We start from the raw sequence: 7010 nt of genomic DNA, 5'->3' as shown, positions 1-7010 counted from the left end.
AGGACAAGTATGTGTAGTATAACCATGAAAATTACAAAAATTGCATTTAATCATTTTACTACTTAAACTCTTGTTTAAAAGCTCTTGTTTTTCATTCATCAAAACTTCAAATTTCTTTTTCAATTCTAAATTCTCTTTTTCTAGAATTTCATACCTATTTTAAGAGGTTTCAAAATCTATTTTCAATTTTTCATTTTCTTTTTCCAAAGCATTTTTTGCATTCATTAAAAACTCATTCTCTACATTCAACTTTGAAATCATTTTCTTATATTTCCTCTTCATTAATTCACATTTAATATATAGCTCATTATAAGCATCTTGTAATTCATCGAAAGCATATGAATTTGAATTAATAGAATTAGAGGTTACCTCCGGATCTTCAAGAGCCATGAGACATGATGTATTTCGATTGGATTGTTGTCTTTCATGTATTTCATCCAACTTCTCCCATATCTCATTTGAGGTTGGATATTTTGATACCAAGTTGAATTTGTGGGAGTCAAGAGCTCCATATAGTAAGCACTTGGCCTTGGCATCATCCATCACTTGCCTCATGTATTTTGCACCATTTGAAGGAGTTTCAAGCCCTTTTTCAATCACATTCCAAGCTCTAAAATCTTGGGCCATAATGAACACCTTCATCCTCCTTCTCCATTCACAATATTCAAATTTATCAACCATAAGAGCTTTGAGGACTTCCTCACCATCTTAAAACCAAAATTAAGCCATAGGATCTTTTCTCAAGGTCGTTAAACCTATAAAAATAAGACCAAAGCTTTGATACCAATTGTCAACTTTATAGGTTAGATGGTGATCCAAGAGAGGGGGTGAATTAGATCTCTCAAAATTCTTCCCAAACAATGATTTCAATATAATTGAATGGAAATTAAGACAATAAGCACTTTTGATGAAAATATAATGCAAATAATAACAATTAATGAACTTAAAATCAAATATGAACAACAATAAATTATAAGGAGATAAGGATAGAGAAACCAAACATAATAATTTATAGAGGTTTGATCCTTCTTCACAAGGCACCTATGTCCTCTCTCTTGGTTGTCCACACTAAGGCTTCAATCCACTAATTGAAGAAAAATTCTTACAAGATACAAACCCATCTTGTACTAAATCTCTATCTTTTTCTCAAGGCCTAGATAACAACCTCTACCCTTAAATATCAAGAGGATACCTCACCTCTTGTTCTCTTCCAGCCTTGTATATCCAAGGTAAATTTGCAAACAATAGAACAACCTCTCTAAGGCTAAGTGTTTGCTAAGTTTAAGTACAAGAAAATGATGAATGAACAACAAATATAATTTGGATACAATAAAGACAAAGATATAGACTTTGAAGCTCTAAAAACTCTTGATTCTTTGAGAGAATGAAAATATGACTTGTTGGCTTTTGCTCTCTTAATTCATCAATATTTTTGGTGTGTTGGAGTGCTCAATTTATAAAGAAATTGAAGAGGTAGCCGTTGGAAGTGTTTGGGAGAAGAAAATAGTTGTTGGAAGCACCAAAAAGTAGCCGTTGGAGTGTTTCCGCCCAGAACCAATCAATCCCTTGCTTGAGGGGATTGATTGGTTCATGTTTTGAACTATTTTTCACTTGAAAATCATGACCCGATCGATCCCTTCCATGAGGGGATTGATCCTGTCAGTGGCTAGGTGGTATTTTTGCGTTTTGTACTCTACTTACTAATTTAATCATAACTTGAGTTATACAAATCCAAATCACAAACCGTTTGAATATTTAGAAACTAGACTTAAAGATCTTTCTATCCATGTAAACTTCACCTAATTCACTATGTACAAATTATAGTGAATTTTTAAATTTACACCTTGTGCAGTTTTTCTGACAATTACAGAGTGTCTAGTAAAAATTCAAAATCTTTTCTTAAAAAATTTGGATTTTGATTTTGTTTAATCCATTAGAAAGAAAACTCAAAGAGCTTTCCAACCATATAAAATTCAAATATTAAGACTTTATGAATTAATACAGAAAAATAAAACAAGTTCAATGTTAAAAAACTTTGTTTTTGTAAAACAGCTTTCTTAAGTTAATATATTTCTCAAAACCAATATTATCGAAATTGTATTAAGTCCAAAATGAATAAGTTCACTTTGAAAACAACAATTGAACTTTCATTTAAGCTCAAATAAATAATCTTTAAAGGTAGATTTGGTTTGAAAAAAATGAAAACAAAGAAAGGTTTGTTTAAGCTTTGAAAATCATTTTATTTATTTAGTACCAAAATATAAAACTTAAGAACATGTACTAAATAAATCTTTTTCAAAATCTTGATCAAGTTTATTTAACTTTAATGTTTTGTCATTTTAAAATAAGGATCAATTCAAGGCTAACAAACATAATGCAAAGGCAATTTTTGGTTAATAATTAAAGGACTTATGTGTTTGAGGTCACTTAAATGGCCATGAAATATTTGAAAGGAAAAATGGGATTGGTTCACAATGAACACCAATTCTTTTGAGACTTTTGCAATATTTAAGAATAAAATCCCATTTTTTTGTTTTTGCCTTTTTTGTATTTTTTTTCTTGCAACTTTCCTACTTTGCTAATTCATAATGTGGGGGTTTTATTTTGAACAATTGCATCAAAAAAACAATTTTCATAAGAAACTCCCAAACATTCATTTTTCTAAAACAAAATCCAATAATATTAATCCAAATATCTATTAGTAACACGATATGCATGGCATGCACAAAATAGAATTTCAAAGGTTCAAAAGGAAACTATCATATTTTGATCATTCAAAACTTGAAACTCTTTCTCATATCTAAACTCTTCACATTCCATGATTGGTCAACTTTCATTGTTCCATAAATTTCGAAATCAAAATATCACTTTTGATGATATCTTCAACCCTTTCCTTCAACTACTTACATTTTTCAGTCGAATGACCAATTGACCCCATATGATAATCACACGTACCATTAGGATCATAACTCCTTAATGATGGGCTTGGTGTTGTTTTTAGAGGCATAAAAGTGAGGTACTGACCTTTTGTTAGCAATGGCAAAAGATCAGAAATGGAGATTAGAAGTTTTTTTTTTGTCTTATTTGGCTCTTTGTTGGTTGGGTGGTAGGCTCAAATGTAAAGACAGGATTATGAGTAATCATTTAAGGATGGGTATTTGCCTGAAAGCCTAAATGCTAGCTTGGTTGACAAAGATATGGATTTTAGGAGTATTGCCTATGATAGGGAAATAGGGTTGATAAAGAGGATAAAGATTGCATGGCATGAAGTTTTTGGATAGATGCCCCTCAAGTGTGACTGCTTGCACCTCTTTTTCATTTTTTTTTATGCACTACCCTTTTTAACATTAGTCACATTATTCAACTTAATCCTAGCATTCTTGACTGCATTTTCTATCATTTCCCATAAATCACCATGTCAACAAAGTTTTTCAAAACCTTCCCAATCATAATTTCATAATAGGGAGTGTTTAAGGAGTTGACAAACAAACTCGTGATTTCTTTCTTTGTCAGGAGTGGTTGTACTTGGGCAACTATATCTCTTCACCTTGGACATACTCTTTGAAGCTTTCTGAATGGACAAAACTTTGCAAGTACATAGGCCGTACAAGTAATAATAATGACTAAAAGGTCAAGATGTCGATCCCATGATAATTAGTTAAAGACATTCCTAAGCTAAATACCTTTTATCCCCATACCCGTATAAAGTTGGTTCGATCAAAGAATTAACATGAAAAATTAACTAAAACAAAATTAACAGGTAAAAAAAACTAATATAGGAAATAATGAAAATTTAAAATACAAGTAACAAGCTAAAATCAAATAAAAAACCAAGTAATGAAAATAGTGCATTATTCCTAGGAAAGTAAAATGGAACAAATAAGGATTCAAAATAACTGACAGGTAGAAATTATGCATATGCATGAATTTGAAATGAAAGACGAAATCTATACATGCAAACAAAACTACATGTGTAAGGATTCCTAAACTTGAACTAACTCTTAAACAACCAATACACCACTTATTAAAATGTATAATCTAAAGGATAATGAACAAGCTAAATGTAAAAGAAAAATTTATCCAATCAGAAATGCAAAAACTAGAAACGTAATAGACAAATGCAAGCTGTAATATGATTTTATTTGACTCTTAATGATTCATAAATGGTTTTTTATTTAAGCTAACTAGAAAACTACTTGAATCACTTAATGAAGAATTAAATGGTAGAAGAAAGAATGCAGGAAAATATTCAAACAGTGCAAAGAAACTAAAACAATAGATAGTATGTTTTGGAAATGCAAGAAATTTCTAAACAAAAAAATTCAACAAGTGATCATATGCTGAAAAGGAATTTTATCTAACAACCTAGATTTATGAGTTAACTGCCTAAATTAACAAGAGAAGTGCATGAATGAATAACAAAATCAGCTCATTAAACAAGTTCAAAATTAGTACAGAACGAAGCAAAAAACAGAGCATGAACAACATAATTAGTCCAAACAGCTATCAAAATCATGAAATAAATTACAAAAAAAAAAGGAAATAAGCAAGAAAACAAGCAAATCTAATAGATCAAAGGTTTGAAGATCAAACAATTTGCCAAGAGGAGAGAAGAGTCGTGCTTAAGCTTGGAGATCATGCCTGGACTACATTGGATCCAGATTTCAACCTTAACTTACCATAATTAATTGATTGGGAATGAATTTGATATTGATTGTTTACTATGTTAGAGCCTAATGAGCTACAAAACTGTGAAAAAAATTGGAGCAAAAACAAATAAGAAATGATTGAGTTCTAGTTAAAATATTGCAACTAGGTCAAGTGCAAAAATGCAGAAACAGATTTGAGATCAACAAGAAAACTTGAAGATTTGAGTTGGAAATCAATAAAATTTGCATGTTTCATTGTCAAAATCGTAAATAACACTGAAAAATACTTGAGGAAATGTAAAAGTGCAATAAAAATCAATAGAAAAACATGAAGATTAAGGGCTGTTTGGTTGCTGAAAAAAGTAAAATCTAGTGAAGGAAAGTGCAAATATTAGAGAATAAGAAAAATAAAATCCTAAGCTAAAGTCTTCCTGAAATGGCTGGCTTGACTCCTATTTATAGGCATGTGAGTGGTGAATGAAGCCCTAAAATATCTCTCCAAAATATCTACAATGAGGTGAGCTTCTAGAGACTTCTTTCCTCCTTGCTTTTGCACTTGGTCCATGGTTGTTTAGCTTTAAACTCTTCACTAGTTAGCAAGCTTCCCTTCATGCATTTTTGCCACACCAAAATGTCCTCTTTATAGCCAGTAGGATCTCTATAAAGAGCCATGTATTTTCCTCTTTAAGCCTTCCTTTGAATGCCAAAATGTGATGCCTAATTCTCATGAAAATGAAGATTGCATTCCACGCCACTAGTGCACCATCTTTTCCTCGTTAAGCCTTTTGCATGCATGTATGTTTTCATTTTTTGGTACAAAAAAATTCAAGTATTCCATGAACAAATTTAGCAATAAAATCACTAGAAAAATGCTAGAAATAATGCTAAAATTTTATGAAAGAAAGGTTCAAAAAACTTCCTCAAAGCTAATCTAACTTAATGACATTAGTTTTAGGCCATTTTCACAATTTGCACCAAAAATCCTTCAAAATGTATCCAAATTGATCAAAATTCCTCATATGTTCCATTTTTACCTATACATGAGAAAAATGTGCATTTAGGAATATTTTTGCCATAATTTGCAAGGACCAAGCTAAAATATAAGGAAGATTGCATTAAAAATAATCATAAAAAGTTAAAATTTTAGTGCAATCACTTTCATTGGCTCTCTTTTGCATGTTTAATGACAATTAATCAGGAGCCAAGTCAATCATATGCTTATACTGTGCAATAAAATCCTTCACTAGATCTTTCCAGGAATGAATTTTATTTGATCTAAATGAGCATACTACCTTGTCACAAATTTGGTGAGACTATCTTGAAAATAGTGAATTAACAGTTTGACATTATGAATGTGACTCACTATCTTTCAAAAATACATGGTGATATGAGCCAAGGGGCATCGAGTCCCACTATACTTTTCAAAATCTAGCACTTTAAACTTGGTCGAAATAACTAGATTAGGCACCAAACTCAGCTTATTAACATAAATTCCTCCATATACACTATGCCTTTCAATGGCCTTTAACCTTTCCTCTAGAAAGTCATACTTGTTTTTCATCTCTGTGTTTTTTACTTTCACCGATACCCTTTTTAGCTTCTCCCATTCTTTAGGATAATCCAGATTGAGTATTGCAATGGGATCATAAGGAATAGACTCGAGATTGACATTTATCTAAACCAAAGGTGGTTTAGTAGAAATATTAGTATAAGTGTAAGGCTAATGTTTGCTAGCGATGGTTGTGTAGTATAGGAATTCTAAGCATAGGGATGTATGAGCCCAAGTGGGTACAATAGTTCCATAATAGTAGCTTCTTCCCTTGTCCTAGACATTTCAACAATTCCCTTTCCTTTTGAAAGCCTTGTCACTATTTGTTTCAACTTCATTAACTATCTTTTAAAATCTTGCCTTATTCTTGTAATGCTTTCCCTTATCTCTTCTTGACCCTATTAAATCCTTTTTGTTCTAGCTCTACAATCTTCTTTGTGATGAACAAAACTACTCTTAAGAGATTTAACAAGAAATCAGCACTATTAACCTTTTATTCTTCGAAAGAAATGAGATCAAAATCTATTTTATATGATGGTGAATGTGCATGACATGATCATGGATGCATGACTAGGGCAAAACACTATTAAGGTGCATGGATGCTAGAAAGATGAATATTTACATACATACAATGCCTAAGTGACAAAAATCATACCACATATGTAAATGTGTATGCATGGGGAACAATATCATATTATAATGGGGGTGAGATGTGTTTACATGAAATACAACTTGTACAATGCATATTTTATCAAAATTATATCACTCATGAATCCACATGACTAAAAAACAATGCCATACTTCATGAATAA

The sequence above is a fragment of the Durio zibethinus genome, chromosome 12 (assembly GCF_047325235.1).
Source record: "Durio zibethinus cultivar Kanyao isolate XHJ-2024 chromosome 12, ASM4732523v1, whole genome shotgun sequence".
Classification (NCBI taxonomy): domain Eukaryota; kingdom Viridiplantae; phylum Streptophyta; class Magnoliopsida; order Malvales; family Malvaceae; genus Durio; species Durio zibethinus.
This window is presented reverse-complemented; position numbering follows the sequence as displayed.